General features: G+C 31.5%; 1 long non-coding RNA gene across 1 annotated transcript; it reads right to left on the minus strand.

The window, feature by feature from the left end:
* Positions 1–9,311: 9,311 nt before the first annotated feature.
* LOC123653344 lies at positions 9,312–15,553 on the minus strand. The gene is made up of 3 exons (XR_006743071.1): positions 15,543–15,553; positions 11,896–11,901; positions 9,312–9,688 (listed from the first exon to the last, which is right to left on the minus strand). It is a non-coding gene; the product is annotated as an uncharacterized LOC123653344 (long non-coding RNA).
* Positions 15,554–16,494: the final 941 nt, after the last annotated feature.

A 16,494-nucleotide genomic window follows, 5' to 3' on the forward strand; every position in this document is an offset into this window, starting at 1 on the left:
CAATTCGAACCAGTAGTTCCTGAGATTCGCGCGTTTAAACATACAAACAAACTTCTCCGCTTTATTATATTAGTGTAGATAAGGGCCGAATTGATTATTTTTAAAGACCTTAAAAAAAATATGTCACGAAAATAGACTTATAATGTAATCTTTTTAATTTTTCAATATAAGAGTCCTTAAACAATAATTGTATTTGCTGCCAAACAAAAAAAAAAGTCACTAATTTTCATCGAGAAGAAAAAAAATTATAAATAAATAAAATACAACGTAGGTAGTCGAATAAAATATTTTCAATAAAATACGGATTATTAAGTATAACTCAAAAATTACTCGTCAGTTATCGATTAAACTTAAGTGAAACCACATAAAAAGCACGAGCTTTGAATTTAAAAAGAAATCATCGAAATCAAAAAATAGTAGTAAGTTATGATGTAACATAAAAAATATAGTCGAATAGAAAACCTCCTCTTTTTTAAGTCGATAAAAAATAGATTTACGAACGTAACTTTATTATGGTGTTGAAATACACATATATATATATATATATATATATTATACATATACATATATATTATATACCCAAAGTCATGGCAGGTCACTGTAAACTCCGTCAATAGGCAGGTCAACTCATGTACTAAAACTCAGTGATATACACGTGTAACTTAATTCCTATCAGTCCATATACAGGTCAAAATAGTATATAGCATGAATAAATATAATATGCAATAAATTTTATAAATTTTACTGCTATGTATTAAAACGTTTGTCGTATTTTTATCTAAAAGGATAGAAATTAACATTGAGTTGGCCTCATTTTTTAGGGGTACCCACATTCGATTCAAAATTAAACCATTTTAGGATTACTCATATGTTGTCTATCAGCTTAGAACATCCAATTTGTTTTCAACTAATTCCATTGATTGAATAGTGTTTAAGTACACATACTTACGTATGTATATGATAACGACTAAACTACCACAATACGTAAAGAGCTACATTTTCTATGTAAATACTTGAAATATGAATTAAGGAGATAATTACGTAATATTATAATAGTAAAAAGAAAATATCGAATATAAGAACACAAAAATGTAGTTTTATTTTCATAGCTTCAGTGAAAACATCAAAATAATATTTAATAGGCTTACTAGTTTAGCTCCAATCCTTTATAATCGGCAGTAAGCGAACAGCATAAAAGATCATTGACAGGCGACGAAACGAAAACAAATTATCGTTATTCCTTTGTTGATAAATTGACAATGACTCACTGGGTTCAAATTATTAATTCAACGCATGTTATCGACTTATAATAAAAACTCCACTTTATTCCGCTGTGTCATACTGAATTTGATTTTAAGGTTATACTTAAAAAATATTAACAAAAATAATTGTCAACGGTCTTAAAAATGTTATAATTTAATTGCATCCTTTAAAATACTATCGAGATCGATAACAAAGATCACCGAGAACAAATGTGGTAAATGGCAATATTATAAGATCATAAATATAATGATAAAATATATATTCAATTTAATATGCTCTCAGTAAGAAACCACCTTTATCGGACAAAAGCCATCGTATGGCGGCGCCGGAAAGTCGACGCCTTTGCTTTTAATTCAAATACTATCCATAACATAAATTTCCACAAAGAAATTCAAAGAAAATCATTTGTTGTGTGTATTTATTATGAGTTATTATTATATTTAAAGCCGAAACGAATAATAATATAAAGATATACTGTATATGATGTAATATCTGTTTGAAATTTAAATTTTTACTTAATTAGATGTTTATTTTATTATACGATACCAATAAAATAGACAGATAAGTAACAACAATTTTAAAATAATCTGTTATAGTCTAAGATCCGAACTTAACACGATCTTAACCTATCTGCTTTATGAATCAAAATTATTTTATTTATTAGCTTTAGTATGTTAAAAAGCCTGGCCAGGCTATATTATATTCGGCGACTGCCATTCAAATCAGACCTTTAGCAGGCAACAAGCGTGCGTTTGATGTAAGATTTATTTATTAAACATTATTATTATCTGCGCCCGCGCTTCATCCACGTGGAATTAAAAAAATATTGTTCCGCTTGCAGAGCTACAAAACAAAAACATTTCTAAAATAAAAGTAGCCTAAGTTACTCCTTATTACATCAGCTATCTGCCAGTGAAAGCCCCGTCAAAATCGGTCCAGCCGTTTCAGAGCTTAACCGGAACGAACAGACAGATAGGCAAAATACTTTTCAGGTTTTTATTGCATTATTTTTCTGCAGTAGAGACAATACTAGTAATTGCAGCCAGATAGAAATAAATACTCGTATAAATTATCAACCAACTATAAATAGGCATATACTAATGTCGATAATTCAAACCTTGCTTAAACTTATAACTTTTAATCAGGCTGTAGTTGTTTTGAAATGAAGTACTGTCTGATTCCTGTGACTTTGGTTAAGTTGAATATCAATGTTATTTAAAGACCTTGTGTTTTTCTCTTGAACTTTATCCTAGACGGTAGTCCTTGACAGGAAATTCAACTAAAATGCTCATGTGCTAATTTTTTCGAACCTAAGAATGTTGGATCTTTCATAAAAATTTAAATACTTAGTGATTTCATAATCTTCACATATGATTTTTACAACGAAAGGTGAGTCTGTATATTCAATCTAGTTTAGTCATTTAAGACAGACAGTTTTTAGCATTTATTATGTGAATACAGGTTCCGATAGCAGCAGAAATAGGTCTCAGACACAGCTTAGATAGAAGACAATTTTTAGATTTATATAACTTCAAAAAGGTGATTTCGACATTTTTAAATTATGGTTAGAAGTATTTATTACATTAATTTACATATAAATTTGTATTATTTGAAGTAATCATCCTTGATATTCCTAATCTTTAACTGGCCTCGAAAGAATGATTTCATGGAAGAGACGTGACGTTAGGAACGGGGCTTTTGCTATAGTTGATTAGTTTAAAGGTTTTTTTCCTAATTTGCAATGAATATTAATCAAATATTATACTTTATATATGCTAGCTATTCCAGCAGTGGACTGCGATAGGCTGAAGTGATGATATAAAGTACAAATAACCATTATATTCTAAAATATACGCGTCTCGTATCGCATCAAGCAGCCATAAATCATATTTTATATTATGTGTACCTTATCTCCTAATCACATATTGAACGTGTAATGTCTCTTAAGCTAAGAACGGGCGTAAATGGACCGTATGATATTCTCACTTTACAAAATTAATGGAGCATTATATTTTCTGTTCAATCTAAGCAAATTTATGTACTCAAGTCTTAAAAATATACTTATGCTACACTAATTCTATGTGCTGTTTTATCCCGGGCTAAGTTTCGACTATAAACTAAAACTAATATTCATATACACAAAATATAATAGTTAATTATTCTTTATTGTTTAACTTTTTTGTTTTAACTTTTTTTTTTGTTTTAAATTATTTGAAAGAAATATAAATTTTTGAGTTGTATCAAAAAAGGGGCAACATTTCACAACTCGTCTGACTTTATTTTCACGCCTGAGCTTTATTTCTCAAATACTTATCTTAGTATGGATATTAACCGTAATCAGGCGGTCAAGGTAGTAAAATTTTATAAAAGTGTGTGTGTGTTTACATACGCACGTAAGAAGTTATACTTCGTCGGCTAGCTAACTTCAGGGTGTCGGTTTTTTGTGACAGTGTGCGCGCGTATCGTAAAAATTAACTCTCATAATTTTTTCCTAACGCGCCACAAGAAGTATAACTTCAATACATTTTTCAGACACGCAATGCACACTTACAGAGTAGAGGGTTTTTTCTTTGCCAGTCTCGAAAATTATCATGCGATACAGCAATCAGTCATTTTGAAATATAAGGATCCTTTTGCTTACAATACACAACTGTCAACCAACCGATTTATTTCAATCGACAATGACACTTATTCACCATATTCTTTTTACTTTTCCGTTCATTTATTTAGCTGACCCCGCAAACGCTGTTTTGGTAAGTTGGTGTAGGGAATAGGAAATGTAGGATATTACCTCCCAGAGGGTAAGGGATAGGACAGTAATAGCTGGGGAAGCCGGGGTCGCATACCTGTATACTATACCACAACTACCGGACAGGTAATGGGGATGAGTATCCCATGACTAATGGCATATAGTCCGGAGTTCCATCTTTCATAATATGTTTCCGTGTTGTAGCTAGTATTCAGAACTATATACTGGTCTACAACTTTGTGGAATCGACCATGTAGTTCCTTGCTCTTCCACACGGCCACGCGACCGGTGATACTCATTACTATAGGCTTACGCCATTTCCCTTTGTCTAAGGACAGCGGAATAAAGCCCGTATGAACTGCAACATCATACTTGTGTATACCAAGAGCGGTCTCATGATATTTATAAAATACTCTCTAAAATTAAACACTTAACGATTGTGGAGTTTTTAACACATGTTCGTGGGATGTATAATCTCATCAGAGAAATCATAGTTAAAACTAAGATCATCCATGTAAAGTAGGTGAGATATTTCTTTACTTCCTGTACAAAGGTGAAAACCCAACCTTAAATCCTCTAATGAAGTGCCTAATAGCTAGACTTCTGGGCTAGACAAAATCACAATAGACTCAAACTGTCACCTTAAAAAATACTTCGCATATCCTTATCGGTTTGCTCGACCCTGGAACATTACCACATCCTGACGACGTACAAAAGTTCTTACTGTAAAGAACACAAAGGTGCATCAATTTTGTATAGCTTCAAAACTTTCATAAGCCATGTATGAGGCACTGAATCCATACGCTTTCTTGTAGTCAATCCAAGCGGCAACCAGATTTTTCTGGTTTTGACATATCTGTTGGTATATATATATGGTCATCTCTAGAGGAGGAAAATATTTTAATACAGCGACTACCAGGCTTACATCCGTTCTGAGTGGTAGCGAAAATATTATTTGTAGTAAAATGTTTTCTAATTTTACGACAAGAAAAGATGTATACTTACAAATGGGGTGTAACCAAGTAATAGAGTGGTAGTTTTTAGGATCAATAGTACATCGAGATTTGTATAACCGAAATGTAGTGGCAGTCATTATAAATTTTGGCAGTGAATTATTGAAGAGGGAAAATTGAAATTGTGATACCACAATGGAGTGCGACCTAAGGAACCACTTAAGCCAAAAGTTATGCAATCCGTTCAGTTCAGGACATTTACAATCCGACTTTGAACGGATTGCATAACTTATATCTTCTGAACTTATCTTTATTTGTTCCATTTGTGGCACCGACTCCGTTCAATCACTTTCAATGTGGTCAATGGAATCCGACCAAATAGTTCGCCAAAAGTTAGTTAACGAGTATCAGGTTTATAAATCACCATTGACCAAATTGTTAGTGCACTGTTCCTAATTCCTGTATACCTTTCATTGGTCACTTTGAAATATGTTTTTTTAATAATATTAAAATCTATGTTTTTTATACTTTTTAATTCGTTTTGCCCATCCACAAAGCTTTTATTACACAAAATCAATGCGATCTGCGCCTGATGTTATATACTCCTAAAACGCCTTGCGTGTAAGCCACGTGATTTTCGGGCGCCCGTTACATGCCTTAAAACATGTTAATATGCCTATTAGGGTTCTGGTCAAACTTATTCGCTTTTCAATCCTGACTTGCCAAGCTGGAGAAGTTTTAGATGGTAAAGTAATTTTATTTAATAGAAATAATAATAATTATTATTATTATTATAAAATTATTTTTAACACAAAAATAAAGCAAAAATAATCTTTTTATTTGAACAATGGAAATTAACATTTAACTAATATTCGTACAAGTAAATTAACATGTTCCAATAGAACGGATAAAGAAAACAATTGAAAATCACATTAGAATAATTTAAATAATTTACAATGACATTGAAAATGTTAATTACATGATGGCGATTGTCATTAATAATATAATACGTTTATATCGTTGTTTAAACATATAGAATCCAGCAATAAGTGATAGGATCGTAAGTTTGTTATTTTCTTTGTCTTTTTTAGTTATTTTAATCTATACTAATACTATAAAGAGGTAAAGTTTATAACTTTGTTCGTATGTAGGGGGTAATCTTCGCAAATACTGATCCGATCATGAAAATTCTTTCACTAACAGAAAGCTACACTATTCAGGAGTGACATAGGCTATATTTTATTGTGATGGAACAAAAAATTCAATAAAAATTTTATATTTATAAAATTCCCGTGTCACAATGTTAGTTACAATATTCCTCCGAAACGGCTCGACAGATTTTCATGAAATTTTGTGTGCATATTAGGTAGGGTTGAGTATTGGCCAAGATCTATTTTTCATATAACTATGTTATAAAGGGAGGAGGGGGGGATTTAATAACATATATTATGCCAAAACAACGTTTGCGGGGTCAGCTAGTGTATTATATAGTTATGACTATATTATACAAAGAAATATTGATGTAAGTATATATGACAGAATACAGTTAATACAATATCTAAAATGAGAAAATACTACTCTATACTCTTTCATAATAGTTATTAAAAATAAAAAATATAAATAAAGAGTCTTTATAGACTGTAGGAAATAGTTACCTATAACCGTGCGTGCCATTCGACAGATGTTTTATGCCTTATTTGAAACATGCAAGTACAGGAAACAGTTTCCACGAATCTATTAAGTTTTTTATGTTACATAGCTTACTGTAACTTTAAATAACGAATTCAGCTCATAGAACATTATAAGTTTCTCACATAATAGTTTGCTTTTAGGGGCTGTTTTTAAATAACTCACAGGTTATTTTCGATTTTTTTTTCAAGTTTTATTTTGCATCTGCTCACGTTCTTTTACTACAAAATATTTTATTATTATTATTATTACAAAAATGCTTAACACGACCTTATTAAGCGTAAGAATTTTAAATTGACATATATAAAGTTGTCTTTTTTTGTATGATGGTAAGCGTTTACCGAAGCCTATAGACAACATCAAGCAACACAAGCATCGCAAGCGGGTTGCCGACTCTACACCCAATCCCCCCCCCCCCCCGGAACTCTGGCCACCTTACCCACACAGGAACATAGCACTTCTTAAAAGCAATATTATTTAGGTGTGATCTGCTGTAAGGTCGAGATCGAGTCGAGCTACTCCAGCTTTTGAGGAAGATATTTCCGTCTGTGCCCTAGCTCAGTTAACGAACTGTCTCAAATTATAAAACACATCATAAATTAATTAAATACAACGTCACGTGAACTTGCATTTTTTTTTTATAAATACATTTACTTCACGATCACAATTTCTCCTGTAAAATCCTACCGCCGGGCATAGGCTTCTTTCTCCGTGTAGAAGAAAGAATGAAGCATCAACTATGCTCCGTTACTGTGGGTTGGCGAACAATTAATTACTGCATTTAAAATTATTATAATTTTTAATGACTTGTAACGAAATCGTACATGCATTATACTCGTATTGTTTGCAAATTGGTGCCGCCGTCGCAACAGTCGTTCCATTAACGTGGATGTATTTTATTTATTTATAGTTTATCGCACAAGACTTTGAATTGTATAAAGGGCTCGCTTAATGCTCAAAGTGTTTTCTAATAGCCAACCTTAGGACATACAAAAGCGGACGTTGTACGAGTACTAACTAAACACAAGAACCTTATCAACTATTCATATTTTAAAAAAATTAAAAATATATTATATTATTTAAAAAATACCTTTTTCACTTTGTTTGGGCGACAATAAGGGTTAACGAGAGAGAGTGAGCTAAAGCGGAGACAGTCGCAAGCACGTAATGCTGCTCGCCATTTGCCTCTTTTTCCATGTAGGCGAAGTGTCAGATCTTAAACCACCACGCTTCTCCCACCATGATATATTATCTACTACGAGTAGCGATCGCACGATCGACGGGTGACTATCACGAGTCTATGATAATAACCGGGACCGACAACTTTCTGTGTTGTCCGTGGCATCACGGAGAGACCCACATATACAGATACTCAGAACGGAAGCAAATATTTGTACCAATTCAAATGTTCATCTCAATCCGAAATCGAGCGCGCAACCGCCTGTGTGTTTATTAGTGCCTATATTGAACACACGCCTCAACACCGTCGTCGAACTCCCATAGAGCAACACGGAGTCGAACTCTAATTAATGTTAATTATTTATTCAGTAAAACCACTTCCTTGCCTTTAAAATATACATATAACCTAGCGATGAGTAAAACTAAATACAAAAAAGAATATTTTATAGTTCATTAATATACTTCCAACTAATTTTATATTCATTAAAATAGCATATCAAAAAGAGTTCACTGTTTGATCTTGGACTCATTTCGATATTATTTTAAAATATGCGCAACTGGTCCGATGGTTTCTGATCCGATAGCGCAGTTGGCAGTGACCCTGCTGTCTGTTAATTTCCGCCTAGAGCCTGAGAGTATTATTTATATTACATATATAAATAATTGTGTTTGCTCACAAACGAAAAAAAACCGACTTCAATTACATCGAAGAGTAATACAACGTAGATCGACGAAAAAATAGTAATACTTTGTTCGTATTCCATATAACGCGACATTATAAAATTGTAGAATTATATAATGTTCTACTGTTATTTCTAACATTTTGTTAGCGATTGTAGGCAGAAATTTCATAAAAGGCCCGTCGTCGATTCGCGCGAAGCGCTGACATCGCTTATTACGGCGGGTTTTTTAGTTGAAGCGGATTTATATTGAATTACGGTTTATGTCTTTTTTATTAAAAATATGTAATGTTCATGTTTTCACACAGCTCCGATGCACGACTGGAGTTTACCCCTTCAGATCAACTGTCTAAATAGGCATAAAAAGGCTTACTAGTCTAAGAAATGTATTATTACTATATCAAATTGTAAATAAATGAATCCAATAACGCCATCTATCGGAACCTAATTGCGTTATTAGAAAACGTCTGAACGCCATCTCTAACAAGGTCATTCGTTCAGTAGATTTTACTGTTCAATTTTTTCATTCCGGGGCCTTAAATGAAAATCGATTCTTAAGGAGAAAACTCCAAAAACAGTCAAGTAAATACGCCATATCAGATATAGCTCAAAAAGTTCGAGTCAAATCTCAATTATATTTAAATGGGACCACATGACAAGCACCACCTATCGATTAAAAAAAGAATCAGTATATAGTAATGAGGTTAATATAACGTTGGTCGACGTTTTTTTTTTTTTTTTTTTTTTTTTTTATTTGTTCAAAATACAAAAAAATACATACTTAAGACTTATACATAAGCCTGCCACGAAAACTCACAAGAGCTTATCCGGACAAGCCGCCGCGTCGCATATCATATTATCATATGATATCTTTATCGTACCGTACCATGTTATAGTCATTTAATTTAAACTAAGGTAATTACCAAAATTTTGTAACTATTAAACGCTTAAAGATTTTAGTAAATGTTCTTTTAGTGATCTTCTATATTTTCGTTTGTCCAGGTATAACTCTTGTAGGTCTTCGGGAAGTTCATTAACAAATGCAGGTATAATAGTGTTTAACATTCTAGCTCCGTAAAAATTCCTAGCATTCGGCACAACAAATTTTTTTGAGTTTTGGATATGTCTTAGGGTATTGGGTCTACATTTTTCGATTAATAAAGATGGATCATTGACTTCATTTAGAATATTGAATTTCACCAAAGTAAATACATCCATGACATTACAATATTTAAAAATATCACTTTCATTCAAGATACGTTCATTTTCAAATTTTGGGATAATGGTTTTTAATAAACGTATCTGTAAAGCATAAATACTATTTAAATGTGTTTTATAGGTCCTACCGTAGCTACTCAGTCCATAACCGATAACAGATTGAGCCAGGGCTAGATACAGTGTTCTACAAATTTTATATGGGAGCTTATGTTTCAATATAAACAATCTACTAAGTAGAGATCTTAATTTAGAGCAGACGAGGTCTATGTGAGGCTTCCAGCTAAATCTATCATCAATAACGATGCCGAGATAAGTATGTTGATTTACTTTTTCTAACAGTGGACATTGACAATTCGAACTAAAACGACTACTATGGAAACATTCATGAGTGTGGGCCATGATAGCAGGGGAGGTGATAGGTACGTTATGGGAAGAATGTATATGTATAAATTTAGTTTTTTGAGCGTTAATCACGAGCCCAACATCATGGGCCCATTTACAAATAAGATTATAGTTGTTTTGCATAATATTTTCAGCTTCAGATACTGATCTATGTGCCGCAATCAAACAAGTGTCGTCGGCAAAATAGCCAAACGTAACGTAACCACGTAAAATAGCCAAGTAAATACCCAGTATTAGCGATAACTGAAAAATTAAAAGCTCAAATATATTTATAACGAATAAACTGCTACTCTCTAGTCTAGTGGAATATTGTAATTTGATCGATAGTGAACGAAGTAATTTCATTAAATTTTGATAGATGGCGTTGTGGCAAAGTATTGAACATGACCACAGTCGTCTTAACATCTTCATGTAAATACGTGTCATCAAAGATTACTCAAAAATTGCTCATTATATCTCAATCATATTTAAAACGGACGACATGACAAGTATTAGCTTTTGATTTATACAAAAAAGATCAAAATCAGTGTACCCAATAAAAAGATATAACGTATAATACAACGTAGGGTGACGAAAAAACCGTCAAGTAAATACGCAATATTAGATATAACTCACAAATCCCTAATCAAATCTCAATTAAATTTGAATGAGACCACGTGATGAATAGTAGCTTTTAATTTATATAAGAAACGTCAAAATCGGTGCACCTACTAAAAAGTTATGAGGTATAATACAACGTAAGGTGACGAAAATAATGGCAAGTAAATACGCGTTATCAAAGATTAATCAAAAAGTAGTTATCAAATCTCGATAAAATTTATATGTGACCACATGATAAACATCAGCTTTTGATTAAAGTAAAAATTATCAAAATCAATACACCTAGTGAAAAGTTATTGCGAATTTTCAAGAGTTTCCCTCGATTTCTCTGGGATCCCATCATCAGATCCTGGTTTCCTTATCATGGTACCAAACTAGGGATATCTCCTTTCCAACAAAAAAAGAATTATCAAAATCGGTACACTCAGTAGAAAGTTATGTGGTATAATACAACGTAGGTCGACGAAAAAAGCGTCAAGTAAAAACGCATTATTAGATATAATTCGAAAAGTAGTTGTTAGATCTCAAATAAATTTAAATGGGACTAATCGGCACACACCACCTTTCGATTAAAACAAAATTTGTCGAAATCGGTCTACCTGGTCAAAAGTTCTGATGTAACATACATAAAAAAAAAAAAAAAAATACAGTCGAATTGAGAACCTCCTCCTTTTTTGGAAGTCGGTTAAAAAGTTATTACAAAAAATGTATATTAGTCGGTTGCGTGCCAAGCAGGCGATTTTGTGTGCATACAACAAATATATATATATATATATATATATATATATATATATATATATATATATATATATATTTGTATATATATAAATATATATATATATAAATATATATATATAAATATAAAAATTTTTAAAAAATTTTTTCAAACCTGAATTTAATACTGACTGAATTGTATATTATATCATCATAATATTTCTACTCTCACGTAAAGGTTCTGTATATAAATATATATATATATATATGTCTGACAATACAAATTTGAGTGGATTGTTTGGCCATTAGTATGATCGATGTGATAAGTGATACGTATGGATGCGTTTTTGCAACAGACGTATTGATATCGAAATGTTTTTAAAACTTAATATTATATAATTTACAAACAATTCATTAAGCCCAAGTGTATATGTATAAATTTGTATACGTATAACTGTAAGCAATAATATGATAGCTTTTGTTACTTAAAAATTTATTTCGTTTTGTTTATACTTTTTTATGAACAGTAATCGGTCCCGTAAATAAATACGTGTGTAGTGATCGTAAATATGACAACATATAATACATATCGAAATGAATCTTTGGTATCATTATTTTGAAAGAAATTTGCAAGACATTGATGTAGTAATAAGTTTATGTTCCCCCATACTAAACTTTGCTATAGTAATTATTTCATGTCGTACTTACTATAATAGTATATAGGAAATCAGAACTATGCAATAAACCTTTATACTATAAAAATTGACTTTTCATATCATATTATTCTGCTATCGATCGATCTAAAAGTTGTTTTTTACTTTAACATTTAGAAATTGAGTAATTTTATTTGGAATTTGAATGCAATTATTCGATTAAGAACATATTTTATACACACTTTGTCATATTAGCTCAATACGCGTGTATCAAACGTATGTTATTGGACATAATTGTCTAGCACTGATCACTATGGAGGCTTTCACTGTGATGATAAAAACCTACTAATAATAATAATACTCGTATAGCTCATGCGGTAATGTGATAATAATAGTGTGTGTTATGTAATACTAGTAAATTATGTAAGTTATCGTTCCTGAGTATAGGTTTATCTTTGAATAGAGGACGGCACTTAAGAAGGCAAGATAAAGTGAAAATGGAGCTTAAATTGATGTCACAAAGGAACCACCATAAAGCTAAGACCTTGGACGATAAACGGAACTTTATTAGGTCAGATTCCCAACAAAAAACGAAACAGTCCTTTTTTTATACCTACACGAAAAGTAAGTATAAATAAAAATGAATTTAGCCGAGAAAGCGTTCTTTCTTATATGATTTATTAATTTCCATATTATATCTTTATCTTTCAAATACAATTCAGCTAACAACAAAAGTATCTACATTTTTAAGTTATAAAAATATCAGTAAAATTACAACTTTTTATATTACAATATATTCAGAAAAACTATCGAATATTTAAAAATACTTTTCACGTAATTAATGCTCTTAGACATAGAATTCTATGCCTTTAGTAACACGTTTGATAAAATATCTTTACCCTTCTACATATATCTACAAGGAAACAGGAACAGTGGCGTAGCTATCATAGGGCCAGGTGGTGCAGTGCACCGGGGCCCCGGAGCTCAGGGGGCCCTCTAACCTCAGCTTTGAAAAAAAAAAAAATAAAATAAAATAAATTAAAAAAAAAATTCTTGTGAGCAGGCTCGAGCCTCGAGTCAAGATTTTTTTAAAAAATCTTGTGAGCAGGCTCGAGCCTCGAGTCAAGTTTTTTTTTATTTTAATCTCATCTGTATAATAAATATTCTATATTGTCATGTGCGTCGTTGTTTATTTATACCCTTTTTCTTCTATTAAACACATGGATATTCTAATAGAGACGGGGTATGGATTTAGCCTACTAGGGATAAGTTCAACTCACTGCTTCCTATTCTTATTCCTATCAATAATTTTAAAGGCCAATACAAGTTCAAACAACGCGGAAAGAGGGGAGGAGGGCCCGATTCTTTCCCTATGCACCAGGGCCCTTGTCCCCCTAGCTACGCCACTGAACAGGAAACCATTTCCTGAAACTATTATTCACCATTAAAGGCAGAAACGTTTAGGATATTACGTAATGCTATACGAACATTAGTATACCACCACCATAATGTACAATGTTGACTATTATTCGAGTGGATTTCACAAAAATAGGTCGCAAGGTATGTTAGTCACCACAGTACACATATTATCCTCTCCACTACCGCCGGCGCCGGTGAGAAAGATTTAAAGAATGGTTTTCTGTCACGAAATCGATGTTGCGAGCTGTGGTCGTAATAAATCTTAATAAATAAATCTAATAAATATCTAATAAATCTTTGTTGACGTAAGAAAACAATATAAATTATCTTTGACGCTTCTTTTGATGAGTAGCTTCATTTCTTTTATGGCGCAAGAAATGAACTACTGATTGTATTAAACCTAGTTTATGAACGATAAAAATAAGAATAAGAGGAATCAAATTATGGCCAGTTTCAATACTCTATCTATCTCTAAATTTGCTTACTAGCGATAGATTTTTGACACAATTTATATGGAGTTAACGTCAAAATTCTATCTCTAGTAAGCAAATTTAGAGATAGATAGAGTATTGAAACTGGCCATTAGAGAATTTAAAGCGTTGATATCAATATACTTAATTTTGAATATCTCTTTTCAAAAAACGTTATATCGTTAAATCTATGTAAATATTTTTAAAGTAGTGTTTTGAATATATGTAAATTATAAATAAAAATGCCTTTCGTCAATAACATAAAATAAGATGGTAATAAGTGTTTGACGCACATGTGACGTGACTGTTGATAATTTAAATGTAAAACATGTCTGACCACAGGTCAATTATACCTAAACCAGTTATATCAATGACTAGCTGTGCCTTCGACTTCGTCCCCCTTTTTGGGTATTTCCATGTTTAACGTGACTCTTTAAACTAGCATAACTATTTTATTTATGAACCGATTAAGTGAAACTTACCACTAATTTAAATCAGATAAGATGTTTCTGAGATTAGCGCGCACAAACGCACAGGCAAACAGACAAAAATTCTAACAATAATTGTTTTGGGCGCTCTTTGCGTTGATAAAAGTCATAATAATATTTTTTCTCATATATCTTCTATGTACAGACAGCGATCTGTTACTTTTTTATTATATGTATTGATTAATATCACCTACCATCAACTGGTTTTAAAATACTTCATCCATACGTTTTAGTACACTAAATAGATTTTTTTGTCAAATCGTAATAATTATTTTGACAAATGGCATTAATTTTACACAAACATTTTTTACGAACGAAAATTGAAACCACGACCGCAATAGCTAGTCGTGATCACTGTGCCTATAGGTAGGCAAACAGATGCTATAATGAATTTATTAGCATTGTATAATGTTTATTTAAATTAACAACAATTCACTAGATCTAAGTGTTCTATTTACAAGGTATTATCATCGACGATTTACTTATCCATTATTTATATCTTATTTATTATTCTATTTATTTCTTGAATTTATTTATATATTCTAGACAAACACGAAATAATTCCCAGTCTAGACTAATTAAATTACATTCGAAATATTCTAATTAGTCTCAAAACGCCTTTTTCTTATACCATCAGGGAAATAGGTCGTTGCGACTGAAATGACAACGATCTTGGGACGCGTTAGACCGAGTTGGAATGTGTCTATTTCCATTGAGACTGTAACGAATTTTAATTAAAAAAACTTATTAATTGACAATTATATTTTGTAATAAAGATGTGCTAAGGTGTAAGTCAACTTTATTTATATTTAACTCAGGTGGCTGATACATTCGAAAGATTTCACTTAAAATGCAAACAATTAAAATCACATAAATTATTTTTAAACTTTTTTATAATATTAATATAAAGAAACGTAGAGGACTAAAGTAAGGTACAGGATCGGAAAATTTATCTCGAGAACCTTACATCTGAGATCCTTATTCCCCTATAAAATGTTGACTTGTACATCAATTAGATTTTATCTTTTGCTTATATTATATGTACCAAATTTTGGTTTCAATGACTTAATAGAAATGTATTTACAATTATTATTTATTAATTGTCATTATATATATAAATACATTTTTTGTTCTTATTATTTGACAAATAAATCATTCATAATTAACCTAAATGTTCATTCATTACAGAAATAAATTAAAATTGCCTTTATTTGAGACACATATGTATTACATACAGATATATTACTATAGACAAACATGAAGAGAAAAAGAAACCTAAAGTTAAATTTAAGTAATATAAGTAGGTATCTGCAAGGCAGTGTATTGACACAATATTTGTGTTTGGTCGCAAACGAAAAAACTACCGACTCCAATTACATGGACCAGTAATATAACGTAGGCAGAGGAAAAAATAGGGGTCAATGAGCATTATTAGAAATAGCTCAAACAATACTCATCAGAGTGCCTAGTGCGAGTTTTGTTTAATCCGTCTCGCAATAACGGGCGTAAACTTTAACTTCATTTTGTATGGGAAATTCGGGATTTCAACCTAGTTCTCGCGTTTACCGCTAGATGATTCTGTATCGATTGTATCGTATACTATTCATTATCGTCTAGGCTGCACTGTTTAAATTCCCATACAAAATAATCTTCACGTATAAACTCGATTCTGTCATGTTTCTGTTAATAAAACTCGCACTAGGCACTCAGATCTTGATCAAATTTAAACGAAACCACACGAAAAGCAAATAATACTTCGTAATGTTTTTTTAATCGCAAGTATCAACTTGCGATTTAAAAAAAAAAAACATTGATTTCGGTACGCCCAGTAAAAAGTTATGAGGTATAATATAACGTGGGTCGATGAAAAAAATAGTCAAGTAAAAACACTATTAGAGGTAACTCAAAAATAACCCGTCAGGTCACAATCAAATTTAAATGAAATCACATGAAAAACACCATATTTCGATTAAAAAAATAACTATCGAAATCGATGCACCCATTAAGTAGAACACAC

This window comes from Melitaea cinxia, chromosome 4 (genome assembly GCF_905220565.1).
Source record: "Melitaea cinxia chromosome 4, ilMelCinx1.1, whole genome shotgun sequence".
Classification (NCBI taxonomy): Eukaryota; Metazoa; Arthropoda; class Insecta; order Lepidoptera; family Nymphalidae; genus Melitaea; species Melitaea cinxia.